This window comes from Sylvia atricapilla, chromosome 1 (genome assembly GCF_009819655.1).
Source record: "Sylvia atricapilla isolate bSylAtr1 chromosome 1, bSylAtr1.pri, whole genome shotgun sequence".
Lineage (NCBI taxonomy): Eukaryota > Metazoa > Chordata > Aves > Passeriformes > Sylviidae > Sylvia > Sylvia atricapilla.
In genome coordinates this window covers 94,566,586-94,584,457 of record NC_089140.1, presented here as the reverse complement: position 1 = coordinate 94,584,457, position 17,872 = coordinate 94,566,586, and the positions used below count along the sequence as shown (strand labels likewise).

The 17,872-nt window shown below is 42.8% G+C and overlaps 1 protein-coding gene across 2 annotated transcripts in view; it reads left to right on the top strand.

The window, feature by feature from the left end:
• The first annotated feature begins 894 nt into the window (after positions 1–894).
• Positions 895–17,872, top strand: part of ZNF407 (zinc finger protein 407) — a 335,862-nt gene continuing 318,884 nt past the window's right edge. Inside the window, exons 1-2 of one of the 2 annotated variants that reach the window (XM_066328282.1) lie at positions 895–1,265; positions 2,136–2,218. The gene's annotated coding sequence lies outside the window, so the exon portion shown is untranslated. The remainder of the gene's footprint in view (positions 1,266–2,135; positions 2,219–17,872) is intronic. The other variant, XM_066328276.1, reaches the window with a different exon arrangement.

Genomic DNA, 17,872 nt, shown 5'->3' with positions numbered 1-17,872 from the left:
CTACTTGTCTCATACCAATGGCTCCCTCTTCAGGCTATTCCTAAAATATGCTGCCTCTCTTCATTTTCTTACAAGTATCTCAACTTTTAAGACTCCAGCTTGCATGGTCACATCTTCTCCAGTACGTTTCCTCTCAGTAAGCAAATAATGAAATAACTGATGGACCAGGCAGCCCCATTTGGCGTTACTTGAGACCCAGACCTGTAAATCTTCTAAGGCGTATGAAAGGAATTTGTAAACGGCAGAGAAACTGATCTTACAGGACATCAAAAGGTTGTTTTACCTCTTTCCCTATGCTGAAAAATACGTAGAACAATCAGATTGTCTGTAATTGTATTATTCTTACAACATTTTTCTTATAATTATTCTTGACACGTTGCTTCTTTGCTTTGATATACTTAATCATGTAACTTGGCTTAAGGAAGAGGGAAAGAACACTTAGGGTTTCATCATCATGAGTTTACAAAATACTTTACATTGTGTTGTTTCTATACAGCCCTCCTGCCTTCTCCGAGCGTTTCTCTCTTGAACTGCACTCCCTGAAGATTATTTTAATACAGCCTGGAGCGCCGGCATCCTTTGACTGATAACCCTCGTGGACGGCTACGGGCTCTGCGTCAAGGTCTTGTTTCCCCCTCCTCCAGAACAGGTTTCCCAATGGACCACATCCAAACCTCGCTGCGGTGCGATGCAGGGCGAGGATGTGAAGCACAGCTTTCTTTAGGCCCAGCCCTGCGTGGCCCAAGGTTACAGCGGGGCAGCCCGGCGCGGGGGCTGCCGAAGGGGCCGAGGCCACAGTAAGGCCGGGCTGCGCCACGCACCACGGAACGGGCAGCTTCGGCAAGCCCCAAAACCGCACCCGCTGGCTCCTGCCAGCGCCGCCCGCTCTCGTCCGGCCTCAGCGGCACGCGCATCCCGGGAAAACCCTCGGGCCTCCGTCTTTGCTTTTGGGACCGTCCCTTCCCGGGATGCGGGGGCCGGCAGGAGCCGGGAGCCAGCGACGATGGCATGACGGGGCAAGATGGCGCCAGAGCGTACGTGCGTGCGCGGCGGCGGCGGCGGCCGTTGGGCGCGCGGCCCCTCGCGCCCGCGGCGGCACGAGCGGCGCCTCCGCAGCGGCTCCCACCCCGCCGGCGCCGCCGCGTCACGTGGCGCGCCTCGCTCCCGCCCCCCGCGCGCCGGGCGTGACGCAGCGCGGCGGATCTACGGCGCGCCACTGGTGACACGGCTCAGCACAAGCGGAGGCGCTCGGCTCCCCCCGCGCGGTAAGCGCTGCCCGCCGCGGCGGGGTCGCCCGGTCTCGCCGCCCAGCGGCGCGAGGCGAGCCGCTGCCTCGGCCCTCGCGAGGGGGGCTCACGGGGTCGCCGCGTCGCCGTCTCCCCTCGGGCTTTTTGGGCCTCTGCGCTGCCGTCGTTTTTTTTTTTTTTTTTTTTCTTTTTTTTTTTTTTTTTTTTTTTTGGTGGGCGGGTGGGTTGTAGCGCACGAGCCGAGCCAATCCCGTGCCTGCTTCGTCCCTAGCTGCTCGCCCATTGGCCGGGGCGCCGAGGGCGGGAAGAGCACCCCTTGCGCTCATTGGCTGCCGCAGCCGGCCCCATGGCCCGTGGGGGTCTCGCCTTCCGCTGTGCCGCAGGCGGGCGGCGGCAGGGAAAGGAGAGGGTGCGGGCGATGGCGGCGACGGCAGCGGGGACGGTGGGACGGAGGGAGAGACAAAGACGGAGGGAGAGCACCGGGCGGGGTGGAGAGCCGCGCGACCCGCCGCCGCGTTGCGCGGTTCCGGCTGGCGCGTGCTCCGGGCTCCTCCCCCGTTCCTTGTCCTCCCCTTCGCCCAGCTCCCTGGGGCCGGTGCGCACGTGCGGGGCCCGGCCGGGTGGGGCTGTTGCCGGAGGAGGCAGCGGGGCGCGGCGGTGGGTGCCGGCCCCACGGAGCCGCCGGCCCCACGGAGCCGCCGCCCCGCGGGAGCAGCCCGGGCAGCGCGCCCCGAGCGGGGACTGCTGGCGCGGCGGCGACTGCGCAGGCGCGGCGGGGCCGGCCCGGGGAGGGAGCCGGGCAGTGTCGGCGTGTGGCGCTTGGCGCTGCCCTGCGCTGTCAGCCGCCCCAACCCTCCCCGCTGCTTGCTTCCCCCTCCATTCCCCAAGGCTGCCGTACAATTAGCGGGGATGAGCTTTGAGGAGTGCAGCGGTTGGCGGTGAGGGACGACGCACGTGACTGCAGGGGCTCTGTACGTGGCTCTTAAAAGGGATAAAAGAAAGGGTGTAGCTGCTTTCTCTTTATTCTGCTTCAGTCACCAAGCAGAGTTGCAGAATTAGGTGGGAAAAGACCTCTGACACACCAAACAACATTTCGTCAACAGATAGCACTGTGTGCCACATCCAGTCTTTCATTAAACGCCTCCAGGGACAGTGAGTGACTCTGTTACTTTCCTGGGCAGTCCATTCCAAAGTCAAATCACACTTCCAGTGAAAAAATTCTTCCTGATGTCCAGCCTAAATTTCCCCAGGCACACCTTAAGGCTTTTTGTCCTCTCATCCTATCGCTGGTTGCCTGGGAGAAGATGCTGACCCACAGCTGGCCTCACCCTACTTTCAGTCGTAGAGAATGGTAAGGCTTTCCTTGAGCCTCCCCCTGGCTAAACAATCCCAGCTCCCTCAGCCATTCCTCATAGGACTTGTGCTTCAGACCCTTTGCTTATTTACTGCCCTCCTCTGGAGGTCAGGCTCTTAATTCATGAGCGCCTCCTGTGCTCTCAGAGTCTTGTGATTTTCAACGTGGTTTTTGTCTGATCTGGGGAGTCAGAGTAGACTCCTAGGGGACCTGTCAGATTGTGGCAGGGAAAGCAAGTTCGCATAAACAATGTAGCAATGTTAGTACACTTATGAGCCGGCGTGTGTCTTCAGTAGGAGAGATCATTAAACCAAAACTACTAATTTAGGTGGCCTTTGAGGGATAGGTTATCACCTACATGTCCATTACATAGAAAAAATTATTTAGTGTGAGGGTAGGGCACAGGTTGCCCAGGGAAGTTGTGGTTGCCCTATCCCTGTAATTGTTTGAGGCCAGGTTGGATGGGGCTCTGAGCAGCCGGTGCTTGTGGAAGATGTTGGAACTAGGTGATCTTTAAGGTCCCTTCCAACCCAAGCCTTTCTCTGAGTCTGTCTTCTGTCTTGTTTAGTTTGAGTCCATATGAAAGGTTTGCATTTGCTCCTTCAAATAACTAGTGTGGCCTGTGAACCACAATGTTAATATTAAATGTAGTGTTAGTTGGGGGAAGGAAAAAATATTTGTGATCTGAATGGTGTAGCTAGTAGTGATCTTTGAATTTATAAAGTTAAAGGTTTTGTTTCTGTTTTCCTGTGCCCTCTTTGCTCTTTGTGTAGTGGTGCTGATGCAGACTTGTAAGACATTGGCGTTGTCACCTGCTCATGCTCATCCATATGATACTAAGCATGATGGTAACACCTAGGGACTAGTAAATAATGGAAGTCTGAAAGTGCAAGGGTAAGAGTGGCAGTGGTGGATTTTCTGGGGGTGAAAAACCATAACAGACGAACATACAATTTAAGCACTGTATGTAATTCCTTGCGATTCTCTCCTTAATAACCCAAAGGTGTGGCATGTGAAGACTATAAATTTTCCATTTCTGTATCAGAACATGAGTAATCAAGATATTTGTATGAGGCTGGAGGTTTGGATGCTGGGATCTATATTTTTCCCAGGTCACACCTCTTCCTGCAAGATGAAGACAATTACAGGCTTCAGCTGGGTCTCTCTTGCAGTCTCCTACACTATTCACAGCAAGTTACATTCATCATGGAAGTAACATTGCAGTCATTCCATCCTTATTTCATAAATTATTTCAGCATGGACATATAATCAGATTGTAGGTTTTATATATAAAATATGGAGCCTGGCAGTAATTGTATAATCCATACATTTTAAAAAAAGTCAAATGCACTCATGTGACAGGACGATGATGGACTGTGACTTTTTCAGTATGTTCAAACATGTCAGTTTTATTAGCATTTTGGGAAATACAATTCAAACGACATGAGAGTTAAATCCTTTACTATCATTCTTCTGTAGAAACTATTCTATAGTAACAGCATCAAATATTTCTAATTTATTTGCATGAGAGTTTTCTTTGTTAGAAACGCTTTTAAAACTTAAGCTGTGTTGTCTCTATAGAAAAACATTACTTGGAGATAGAATGTGTGTGAAGGAGATGTCAGTCACCATATTTCATTAAACCAAACCTTTTGTAGTGAAGAACAGCATTTTCTTGTTAATGTGCACAAAATTAGAAGGGGTGGCTTTGCTTTGCCTAGGGCTTATTTTTTGTTTGTTTGTTTTAGTTTTTTGAATGCATACAGGGTTAGGGTTTTGTGTGTGAAATGGAATTTTACAGGCAGACTGGCACATGAAATGTGGTTGATCTGGAGTTGTTCAATGGCTCGTATGTTTGAATTTCTTAATGTGGTTTAGAAAATATAATACTCTCTTTCTCAGGAAAACAGAAAGGCTTTGTTGGATGGATGAGCCCATCAGTCAAATAAAAACATTAGCTTCAGATACACCTGGTCTAGTCACTCATTGAAATGAATGCCTTGGTATTATGGTGCATGTTAAAGGTACTAAAAAGTTGACCTTTTAGATTGAAATCTGGAGTATAACTTAATCTTTTGAAAGCTTGGGGAGAAAGACAAGATGATGCGATTGAACAGATGTAGTGGCCGTGTTTCCTTCAGCTGTTCACAAGACCAGACATGTGGTGAAATGGTCTCTCTCCTGTGCTCTGCGTTGCGTGAGGAGTCAAATGGAAATGGCGCTTTCATTTTGACAGATTGTCAGCAGCTGCCCAGCAGAGCATTTGTGGTTTCTCTTCTACTCCAGAAAGCTCTTTGTGTTGGCCTTGCCACCTTGGGGTAGCACAGCCACCCAGTGCACAGTGCCTGGCCAGCAGCAGCCAAGGCATGGAGGCGCCGCTCCTCCCAGGCAACAGGAGTGGAAGGAGCAGAAGCAGTGACAGCAGGTCTTGGTGGACACAGAGGCATGAAGGAAATGAGCACCTGTGGTCACAGAATCAACTGGGTTCTTTCTCAAAAGACCTTTGAGATCAAGTCCAATCTCTGATCCAGCACCACTTTCTCAGTTAGACCATGGCACTAAGTGCCAAGTCCAGTCTTTCCTTAAACACCTCTAGGAACTCTATCACCTCCCTGGGCAATCCATTCTAATGTCTAATCATCCTTTGTGTGAAGAAAGTCTTCCTCATGTGCAGCCTACACTCCTCCTGGTGCAGATTAAGGCTTGTATTATTCTGTTGCTGGTTGCCTGGGAGAACTGGCCAACATCTCTCAGGCAAGTACAGTGTTTAGTACTAACAGGCATAGGCTTATCCATGGATGTCTTGGAGAGAATGAATTAGGGGTAGGGTTGCATGGGACCTGACTTGCAAACTGCTTAAATCTTGTCTGGCTCCATGGTGTCAAAGTTCATGCTAAATCTCTCCAGTAACATTAGAGTGATTTTATCTGTGGTCTGTTTGCTTTTGCAGTGGACATCCTTACATGGTTACACAAACATGTATGAAAGTTTAAATATGCTTAAACTGGATTTTTTAAATTTTTTGGTCATTATGGGCTGTGTTAACACATGAACTGAGATTGTTAGCATGCGTGTATAAAACTAGTGAAGAAGCAAAAATGTAAAGATGTTCTCATAATTTCCAATTTTTCACCTTCAGGAAATTCCAAAGGTGACTTTTTGCTTTGCAGAAAGGAGTTGTATGTTTAAAACAGGGAAATCATGCATGCTTTCCCATTCTGCCATTGTGAATGCCATTAGTCCTGTTCCTGCCATCTGGTAGAGAAGAGCCAGTAGTGACAGAACAGTCTATAGCCCATTGTAGGTGTTTATGTTAAATTTATGTTAAATGTATGTAGAAGTTTCCATATTTTACTTAATCTCAGTTTTTCAACATGTGAAGATGAAAGAAGGTTGTGTCGCAAACTTAGGTCAGCAATTTATAGCTTTATAGCAGAAAGAAATCTAGTTATCTTTTTTTCCTCAGTATGGAAAGGAAAACTACAGTATATACTACCCGATTCACACGCATCCTTAGAAAGAAATGACCTAAGTGCCTTTTAGCAACAGGCAATGGTGCTCCAAAAATAAAATCCATGATGGTGACTGCTTTTTAGTCCTGTGTTAGCAGAGTTGTTGATGGGTCATTTGTTTTGTTTTGTTTTTTACTTTGTTTTGTTTGCTTGTTCTACAACAGGCTGACCTTTTTTCTCTAGTAGTCTGGCCTAGGAGTGAACTACTGTATGGGTTTTGTTAACTGAGGCTGTGAGGCTGTGAGTGTTCTTAGAGTTTTTTGATCCTTAGTGGTACAGGCATAAATTTTAATTGCCTCTGTCTTTCTGAGTCTAGACATACAAGTTGCTAGTGTGTGTGGTGTATGCAATGGTCTGGGAGGAGGTGTGCAGAGTTAGGGTACACATTATTTCAGTTTATAGATCTGAATGTATACATCTCTATAGGTTACTATTTTGCTACAAGTGTTTATATAGATGCTTGTCTAGCTGTTGCTTCTTTGTCTCCTTGTAGTTACAAAGCTTCTTGCTGTTCTTCACTCCGTCTTTAGAATTTCAAGAATTCTCCAAAATATAGGTAGCAAGACGTAGAAAATACATACAAATGTTAAAATCCACTGGAATTACAAGGGGTAACAAAACTTAGCAGAATAGTAACACTAAGTCATCATTTTGTATGGAAATCATTGTTTCATGTGATTTTTTATGGAATCCATACAGTTACCTGGTATATAAGCTTTTCTTTAGGAAACATTCCAGCAAGAAGTTTGAGACGTGTGGAGGTCCTGACAAGAATTCTGATTCAATCAAAGACAGATTGTTGTGTTGGCATTTGGATGTCTTCAAGAGCTCTGGTATGGTGTTATATATGTGAGTTCTCTCTTTAATCAGGTTTTCAAGCTTGGGCTCACTTTGGAAGAGCCTGTGACCTTTACCTGTTTCCATTCAGTGGATTAGATTGGATCTACTTAAATGTTTGCTGTAAACATTTGCTATGAACGTCTTTAGGACTCCTAATCAGGAGAAGACTTACTTTACCTGTTGTACTGATGGTGTGTGCAGCATGTTGGCATCACCCACTCCTGTGCTGGAGGGAGGAGCATGGACAGCGGTGACCTTTCCATCTTGGTTCACTTTTGGAAGCATCAGACTTGCTGCTCTTGTACTGCCTGGAGACTTGGTGCCTCTGGAAAGCCCTGTGCTGGCTGTGTGTGCTGTGGCTGAGTCACATCCTGCTGGATGCCCAGAGCTCACTGGGTGTGCCAGGGTTTTCTGCTCAATGTTCTGCAGCCATGTGTGACTGACAGATGTCAGGTTTCCTGGTGCATGGGGTGCAGCCAGTAAGTGGAAGGCTTCTGAGGAGCATGTCTTGATGTTCCTGGGATAGCCAGCATCTATGCACATCTTTTTGCACAAGAACCATGGCACTTTTGCATTTTGCAATGCCATGTGATCTTTTAGCATGGAGAAAGAAATTCTTGTTGTGTGCTTGTCTTCCATTGAATGTTTTAGTGACATTTAATATTTAAGTTGGATTGTTCCAAGTCCTTGAGAAAAGGGTAGCAAACACCCATGCGTTCAGTGAAGGCAAAATATTGTACTTTCCTGGTTCCTTGATGTGTATGTAACATGCTTTCTGCAGGGATGTATCGCTATTGGATTTGGAACACTGAATACACAGTGAGGACAGCAGTGATCCTTATGTTTTAGTTTTTTGTTTGATTTGTTACTTTTGTCTTCTTCACTTCCCATTTTCAATGACAGTGAAGTAAAGGCTGTTTCTTTCCATGCTCCCCATGTGAGGCAAACTGAGATTTACCTTAATCTTTAAAGGGAAGTTCTTGTGTTGTGTCATATAAATTGTTAATGGGATACACATCTCTGAAAGTCAGAATGGATAAATATAAAATATAAAAGCATTGATGAACTGCAGCTTGTTTTTATTTTTTTGTTTGCATTGGCATCTCCAGAATCAAGTGCAATGAATACAAAAAATTACTAGTTCATCATGTGTATCCTTTACTGGGCAAAGCCTATCTGTTACAAGTAAGAGTTAATTTTTTTTTTTTTTTAATTGGAGCCAGTGCTAGCACAACATGTAAGTTCAAAGATATAGTACATAAAGATGTTTTCTGGATGTCGTCTGCAAAATCTGCCAACTTAGTGTCTATTGTTCTGAGTTTTATTGGTACAACAGTGGACTGATTTGAATTGCATTTGGGTTTTTTTCCCTGCCTGTTGTTCGCATTTTCATTTTAAATTATTTACAAGTCTGAGTCTTGAAGATGAGAGCCTAATGAATGCTTTTAAAAATAAAACCTTCTTCTTTAAGCATGTTATGCTTCATGTTTTGAATTTATAACCCAAGTCTTAATGAATAGTTTCCTAGTTACTCTCATCTTAGAATTTATCAGCTGTCCTATTTACAAGTCTTACCTATACAATGGAGAGATAATTCCTGTTTACCTTAAATGAGCTGTTCTTGTTAACAAGCTTAAACTGCTAATTAGGAATAATATGGCAATGAATACTATGTCAAACCTTTTAGCAAGAATGCAAAGACACAATATTTAGTTGTTGAACCTTTTTCTGGTACATTCGGTGTAAAAATACTGTTGTGGTTTCTTCTGTCTCATATAAATATCAGGTTAATAAAAAATATTTTAGGAAGAAACTATGGTCTGTAGGTCCTCACAGAAACAGGTCGACTTCTGCCCTGCATTTAGGATGCTATGTTGGTGTCCATGTATTATGATACTGCTAAAAGCCTCTTAGTTGCAAGGCTTCAGATAGATGGCAGACTTGTGAAGAACCCTTAGGACTTTATGTTTATGTCCAGGTAGTATTTTTTAACAGGTAAGTTATTCTCCTGGAAAAAACAGGAGGGATAGCAGTAGTTGCTTTGTTTTGAATGTACATTAATGTAATCTAATCAGGAAGGAAAGAAAACCTGGGACTAGAATTTGATGTTATTTACCTGACTATAAATGAGAATATTTCCATTTAGTTTAACAGAATTTTTTCAATTTGTGTCAGAATGATCAAAATCAGAACCTGACCCAAGCTCTCTGTTTCATAATTTTTGTATACAAAACCAAAGAAATAAAATTGGATTTTATATATTTTTTGTCAAAATTCTACCTCAAAAAGCAGGTTGATTCTTGAGGAGGTTTTATAATACAGTGTTATTACTTGTTGGTACTGAGAACTTGGCAGATATGTTATATGGAAAAAACTGTTCTTTTTTTTCTTTAGTTGTTTCTCACTAGACTTTAAGTGTCAAAAATGCAGACTTGTGAATTTGAATACCATTCAAAACTAGGTAGCTCAGAAATTCTTGACAAGTATTGCTTTGACTTTGTGAGTGTCTTGGATACCCGCAGAGGGCTGTATATAGGCTTTGTTCCTTGTCTCCTTTCCTTTGTGTCACCTAAAGAGTTTGCAACAGGGATGGCAACCTGAGGAGGGAAGGGGAGGAAGAGACTGAAGAGAAAGTTGACAAAGGTCTGGTGTTGACCTTCAGCTGCTCTGGAGCAGACATCTGATGAGATACAAGGAGCTCCTTCTGTCAAACCCCAAGAATCCTTCCTGGGCAAAAGGTCATTGGGTGCAGAAGGTGTTATTTGGAGAGAACAAGTGAAAACCTGACAATGCATTTTGCTACCTCTGGTCAGCCTATTCAGGTTTCATTTCCAGGTAAATAACATGCTGAACTTTGCTGGTGGAGGTTGACTTGCAGGAAAGCTTTCTCTTTTTCTTTATTGACATCATCATGAATTTAGATGTTGCTGATTTCAGTAAAGTGTATTTTGAGGGGAGCGTTAAATAAAGTTTTATTTCAGAGAATGTGTACATTTGTATTTTGTATGCTGAGAGTATTTAACCTTTAAGGGGATGGGGTTCTGAGGAGGTGACTTACAGGCAGGGACAATATATTAGGCCAGCTACAACAGAGGGAGAAGTAGGTGAGCTTTCAGGCACACAAACTTGTCTTTGTATCTGCTGCTGGTACCCAAGATAATTAAAATATACTTGAAATGAAAACAAAATCTCTGAAGTTTATACCTAAATGTTGCATGAAAATGCAGGACTGTAAGGAGTATGCCTTTTTATGGGGTCAAATAATATTTTATTATTTACATTTGTTGTAAGTACTCAAAGGTCTTTAGTCTTGCTATTAGAGAGTTTTGGGTGGCAATATAACTGACATTGCTGAGAAAACTTCCGTTGAAGTCACTGTGGCCATGATTTAAGTTTTACTTTATTTTTCAATTATTTTTTATCCTTGTAAGTTATGTTTCTAGAGCTCCATGGGATCTGTTTTGGGAGAAAAGGAATACTTCACATAATATTTAAATTTTGTTTGAATAAACCACCTAGAAAGCACAAGGGAAAAAAAGTATATTCCCTAAAACACAGTCACAGTAGGAATTTTGCATTATAAAAGATGATGTTCATAGTGCTAGATTTGTTTAAACCGTCAGAATTGCGAAGCATAAATAATTACATAATTTCACACTTTCCAGTGAAGTCAGACCCTGATTAAGTAGTTGACAGCCTGAAAGAGTCTACTCTTTGACAGTGATGTCTGTATTTCCTCAGTTTGTAGCAACTGCATATAGGAAAACAAACTGAGCTTTATTCCCTTTACTTTGAATGAGAAGCCTTATTGACAAAGGGAGAATATTCTTTTTATTAAAAGTTTTCATATTTTAAATGCACAGATATTCCAGCTTTTCTGCTTTCAGCTAGCATATATTTTGCTGATACCAGGTTTTCTTTCTGTCATGGTCCTCACTGTCTTTCAGTATGTTTGATATTCATATTTCTTTTTTATTCCCTCTTCCTTGCTGTGCTTTTTTTCTTCCTTTTCTTAAACAAATAGACAATATGGTAATATGAACTCTAATAGGAAAAAGGCATTGTTTAACTCAGTTGGGGTACTACTAATCCAGTCACCAAATGTAACCATAACACAGCATGCATTTTAATTATTAAATATAATGGAAACTTTGCATTTTAAATCTAGAGCTATAAACCACTTGTTTGAAAATGCACAGTTCAGCTCTATGATTTTAGCTTGTTGTGAATTACAGGGCAGTATTTTTTGATCCGTTATTACAAGTTGAAGATTAGTAGTATTCAGTGCTTGTGTTAATTTTCAGAGTACATATAGGAGTCACTGTGGGTCAAGCTGAAGCTCAGTCGTGTATATTTTTAATGATTTAGGGAGCTGACGGGATAAAGCAATGTTAAAATGTGTGGCTGATACCGTCATGCCAGTCATTCCAAATAGGGGTAATTTAAAGGCACATTTTGAGGACCAGTATGCCCCCAATTCTAGTACTTTGTAAAATATGCTTTATTCTTAAAACCCATATTGTTGAAGTTTTGCTTCTAGAAATGCTTGAATAGTTCTTGAAAGCACTGCTAATGATTTTTTGGTGACCTTCTACTAAATAAGAGCTGCCAGGTAGAACAATTAATAAATGTTTTCTCATGTTTGTTCAAAACGTATTTTTGTAATGAATACATTTTGATAATAAATACAGTGGATTCAAATGAAATAATCTCATAGTCTGCATTTTTTGACATGAAATATAAAACTATTCCTAGAGTGACTGGATTTTAGTGACTCTTGATAAAAGATTCCTAGTCTCTGCATGAGACGTGCAGGCCTGAACAGGCTCTGTTTTCAGGACTGGTGGACGCCAAGTTACGGAGCAGCTGCAGTAGGTTTGGAGGAATAGGAGGCTTTGCTTGGGTACTTGCCTTGGGGTGCTCACACTGCAGTGTGCCCTAGGTAGAAGAATGAGACTTCTCAAGTTTGGGAGTAGTAGATGACATGGTAGCATCTCTGCAGAGTCAGTGTCTTTTTTCCAGGTTGCCAGATTTAGCAGCTCTTGTTTTCTGGGCTTAGGACTTGTGCTCACTGTTTTTCCTCTAGCTTAGGGGCTGTCTCATGCTGGTTGAGAAAGAACTGTATTTTTTTGTTCCCTCTCTGAATCAGATGTGAGATATAGGTACCTAAAACTCCAGGTCTCACTTTTTGATCCAGACATTTTAAATCTTGCCACGGGGCAGTACAGTAGTGGCTAACATACCAGGTAGATACAGACATGTGTGATTTTGGACTGTTGAATTTTGGGAATTGAGTGCAGGTTTTTGTGCCATGGGACCATCCTATCCCTTAGAGGACCCTTGCTGCTTGGTTCAGCCTTTCCATTTCCTTCTTTTTTCCTGTTGGTGATTTAACATAAATTCCATAAACTGGTAACTGATTTTACATTTGCAGCCTTTGCTCTTTGAGTCTGGTTGTTTTAAGGATACATTTGCCTCTGAGCACAAATTTTCTCATTCTTTCTGTGGTTTCTCATTGTTTGTCTCTATTGCAAATCAAGCTATATCAAAATAAAGAATTGTATCAATGTCTAATAGATCCTTAAAATACATACTTTGTAGTTCTTTTTGCTCATGTACCTTTTTTTATTGTGTGGCAGCAGGGTGTGTAGGTAATGTCTTACTACTGTGTTTGGGTTTTTATGCATGTTTTGGAAATATCTTCTGCTGTCCCTGTATGCCGGATTAATCTAGTCCACTAAGAAGTCTTCCCAGGAAGGTTGTTTTTTAAAACTGTGACTACCTTCATGCCTGAATCACGGTAGAGAACCGTGAAACTGTTTTTAATAAAATTAAATTTTATATATATATATATAAAAATATATAATGATTTTATAAATGTTACTTATTTGTATTGTGGGAATTGGTTGCAATATATGTACATAGTCCTTGTGGGCTGTAGTTAAAGAATTGCCAAGAGAGAGACTTATCTGATGAAGAAACTTAGCTGGAGACTAAATAAAGGCTGTGTGTGAATGCACGGCCTTGGTGGTTTTCTCTGAGCAAGAGTGCAGCATCACCTGAGGCACATGGGAACATCTCTGGACTTCAGGTTTTTTGCCAGGTACCCTGGTGCCCCGAGACAGTGTCTGCAGGCATCTACCTGGTGTAGATTGATTGTTGCTCCTGCCAGCTCATCCAACTCACCAGCTGCCCTATGACAACCAATGCAAGGTTTTACTCCTTTGCTGCTTCTTTCTAGTCCTTTCAGACTGTAAGATGGGGACTCTGAAAAGAAAGGTAAATTTTGCTGTTGTGCTCCAGGAAAAAACTGAACGTAAGGTATTTCTAGCAGGAAATAGTGTAGGTTGTAGCTTGAACCTTAAGGTTGCTTGTCTCTTGTTGCCTTATTTCATGCTTCGTTTTGGAATCTGCCATCTTATGTATGAATTGTTTTCCATGCTCTCTTAAATAAGACCCTTTTAATCCTTCTGTGAACTTCTGATGGTTTTTATCTGCCCTTATTTTTCTGTTAAGTTTTCGTCGCACTGTATGTTGTCCAATTTCCAGTCCCTGAATTCTCAAGTTTTATATCTTTTTATTGTGAGAACTGTTTTTATACAGGCTGTTTTGTCAGTCATTTTTAAGATGGGCTGATATGTTTTGTCTCTTCTCTGAGACAGGTGATTTTAATGCTATTTGCTATTCTCACTTATTTTCCATTTGTCCAATTCCCAGTTGTACAGCTGACTTCAGGAGATAGCAGTAGGATAAGATAGCCTGAACCTAACAGGTCAGCAGCAACTGGAGGTCAGTTCCTGGCTCCCATCTGCCCAGGGGCTCTTTTGCATCCAGCTGACCAATGGTTCTTCAGGGGATGGGGTGGGAAGATGGGTCTGAATCACAACAGATGGCTCATAACAACTGATTGAACTGGCCAAGGGTTAAAATTCTTAATCTAATTGCTTTTCCCTTTCTCTCCTCTCACATTCTTTCTTGCCTTCCTCTTGAAACAGATTTTTTTTTTTTTTTAATTTGTAAAAGGAAAAGTATACCAACTTTTACATACGAAGTGGATTTTTACAGCTGAGTTATAAATTCCAAAAACTAGGTGGTTTAAAATGGAAATGCTTATGGGGGAGAGGGGAGGGCACATTATAATACCTATGTGACCTTTTCCACCCCCCTCTCTTTAGTGAATAGACCGTTTAAACTAAATTAAGTAAAGGAAATAAATTCTATTGTTTCAGTTTTTAATATTTCATGGCTGATTTTATAGATAAAAGTTACATTTAATAATAAATATGAAGAAGAATTTATACAGCCTGTTCTAGTTTGATATGGAACAGCAAATCCCATTTCTCTGTAGCTGTAAAGAAAATTCATTATAATGTCTTTGATTGTAAGAGATGTCTTCATTGTGATTAGTTACACTGATAATAAAACAACCTTTTTACAAATGGCACAAGATACATGAGATATCATGTGTCTGCCTTTTAATAGCATTGAATGTGTGCATTCGCTACCTTTATTCTGTAGTCCTTTCATTTATAACTGGGCACTTTTAAGGTCTACAAGTTATTAAAAATAATCTAATTTAATTTTTCTTTTGAAGCATTCTGGAGAGTGAGTTATTAATGCAGCTAAACATTGTTAATTGTTGAGTTTTCAAAATAGAAACTAATTTTAATTAAAAAGAAGTGGACTTACATAATTTTATTTAATTCTGAATAACAAGTTTTGTAGATAAAATAGTGAAATCTGGATATATGGCATTACTTTAAAAATCCTTTTTAAGCACCTAAAGAAATACCTTGATTTTCAAATTCCCAGTGAACTCACTTGAATTTAGATGTTAATAGGTATTCGAGTAATTTAAAACAGAGAGTAGCATGAGGATGCCTGACTAAAAAGCTGGCTTGATGGCAGGGCCCAGAGTGGTGGTGAATGGAATTGCATCCAGCTCATGGCTGGTCACAAGGGGTGTTCCCCCAGGCTCAGTACTGGGAGCCGTTCTACTTAATATCCTCATCCATGATCTGGACAAGAGGATCAAGTGCACTCAGTCATTATGCAGACAACACCAAGTTGGATGGAGTGTTGCTCTGCTGGAGGGCAGGAAGGCTCTGCAGAGGGATCTGGACAGGCTGGATCAAGGGGTTGGGGCCAACTGTGTGAGGTTCAACAAGGCCGAGTGCCCTTGGGTACAACAACCCAAGGCAGCGCTGGGGGCAGAGTGGCTGGAAAGCTGCTGGTGGAAAAGGACCTGGGGGTGCTCATTGACAGTGGCTGAGCATGAGCCAGAGTGTGCCTAGGTGGCCAAGGAGGCCAGTGGTGACCTGGCCTGGATCAGCAAGTGTGGCCACCAGGAGCAGGGCAGTGACTGTCCCCCTGAACTCAGCGCTGCTGGGGCTGCACCTGTGTTTAGATTTGGTCCAACCACATCAACAAGGACATTGAAGTGCTGTGTCCAGAGAAGGGCAATGGAGCTGGTGAAGGGTCTGGAGCACAAGTCTTATGAGGAGCTGGGGTTGTGTAGCCTGAGAAAAGGAGGTTCAGGGGAGACCTTATCACTCTCTACAAATACCTGAAAGGAAGTTGTGTCCATATGAGGGTTTGTCTCTTGTCCCAAGTGACATGGCCTCAGGTTGCAGTGGTGGAGGTTTAGACTGGATTTACAGAAAATTCCTTTACTGAAAGGGTTGTCAAGCCCTGAAACAGGGTCCCCATGGAAGTGGTGGAATATAGCATCTCTGGAGTTATTTAAAAGACAGGTGGATGTGGCACTTGACATGGTTTTTAGTAGTGAAATGGGCAGTGCTGGGTTAACAGTTCAACTCGATGAACGTAGTCTTTCCCAACCTAAACAATTCTGTGGTTTGGAGAGAGGGAGGATTTTGTGAGGGATTCATTAAAAGGGGTATTAATTTACTTTTTACATTGTACATGCACCTAAAAATACTTAGATGTCTTTAACACAGTACAGAATGAGATTGATGAGAAAAGTTTAATGGTTATAATAAGATCCATGGCATATTTACATTGCTATGATTTGTGCTGTTACAGTGGTTTGATCAGTAAAATCTTCTGAACTGTTTAGTATATGGAAATAATATCAGATATTAAATCCCAGAAAAGTGGTGCATTTGCTCCAAAATTTTAACTTGTAAAATGGAATTGTATTTTAAATTGTAAAATGGAATTGCAGGGTCACTGTTAGAAGTGAATTCCTTTCCTGTTTAATGTAAAAAGAATTTGGTGCTTTAGAATGAGGAAGGCTACTTAGCTGGCAAAACAGAAGTTGCATTTGATTATTAAATACTCAGGGAATTTAACAGAAAGTGAAAGTCTGAATCATAGCTAAAAAATAGGATGTGATGCGCAAGTCTTCTGGAAAATTCATGATGGAACAGCACACCTAATGTTAGGTTTCACTGTAAAAGACATAAACCAACATTTTTGTTCTGTTAACTGTAAGGTTTAATTTTACACTCTTGTCTCTCTTCCATTGATGATAACAGCTAGGAAAAGAGTTAACTTATTAAAGTTTTTCCCAGAGTGAATACTAAAAAAGTGACTGTTGATTACTGAAACAGATGACTAATTATTCTTTTTGCCCTCTGAGAGATAAACAGGGTGTACCAGGACTCTTTACTGTAGGAAGGAGCCCCTTTGACCTGCAGTCACTTTCTGTGCCCACACTGCTCTGAGGGATTGACTCTCTGGTCTGGGCTGTTCCATCAACTGAGAGCTGCCAACACCCAGCCCTTCTGAGGAGGGCAGATCTGGCATTGTGTCCTGGCTGTGCTTTGCTGTGATAAGTCACCTTGGGGGTCACCTATCTTGTGGTCTCTCAGATCCTGTGGGTGTTTGAGCTGAGCAACAGCCTGCTTAGTGATATGTCAATTTTTTCCTGCCAGGAAAGCGTTGGAGCAGGTGCAATTTATTACTCTAGCTTGGTCTCGGGGTACTTGCCCGTGGCTGCTACTGTGTATGTTTTCAGTGTTCATTAAAACCTATTGATCTTGGGAAAGTTTCTGGGATTGATTTCAGCTTGGTGTTTTTCAGGGAATTAGTAGTATTTTTTGTAGTAACACTCTCCTAAAGCATCCCTGAGAGAAAGAGCGATTTTTCTGAGGAAATACCGAGTTTCTGCAACCAAGCTGCAGTTCTGCCCTAATTCCTAAGATCCCCTTGCCCAGGCAAGCACTGCATGGTCCTTCTGTGACCTCCTGTGCTGCCCAGGAGCTATGTCTGGGCAGGGTCCAGCAGCATCTGCTCTCCTTGCCCAGGAGGGCCTTGGAGAGCAGAAGGCCATGTCCAGGGCCACCAGGTTGACCAGGCACATCTTCCTAGTCTGTGGAAGAGGAGGGCTGTGGTGGCACCCTGATCACGCCAGATGATGGTGGGGTTAGCAGCGGTTCTGTGTGGCTGCTGGGCTCTGGTAGGAGGGAGAGACTCCCCACACCTTGGGCTCCATTGCTGATATTTCTGTTTGATATTTTGGTGCTGACTGGAGATTGGAGTTCAATTTGATAAGACAACTGTGGGAGGACAGATAGAGAGGGTGCTGAAGGCAATCTTGCCCCGATATATTGCAGCAGTGTTAATTACCAAAGAGTGGGAACAGCCTTGCCCTCACAGGTACAGGTGTGATGAGAGTGAGTTAGATGGTAGAATCATCAGCTGGAGTCTGCTGGCTGTGCTGTGAAGAAGAAGGGACAGGAGGTCGTGTGAGGGACAGAAAGGGTAAGACATTGTACAAGGGACAGACAGGGTTAGGTGGCTGTGCTAGGGACAGGAAGGAGCTGGCCAGAACTGCAGAAGGAAGAGAGAAAGGGAGAAGGAGAGAAAGCCAGAGCTGCGTGGAGCTGCCCATGGGAGGCTACATAGAAAATGTATGAGAGACTTCTAGATAACAAGGTGCTGGTGCTTGAAGC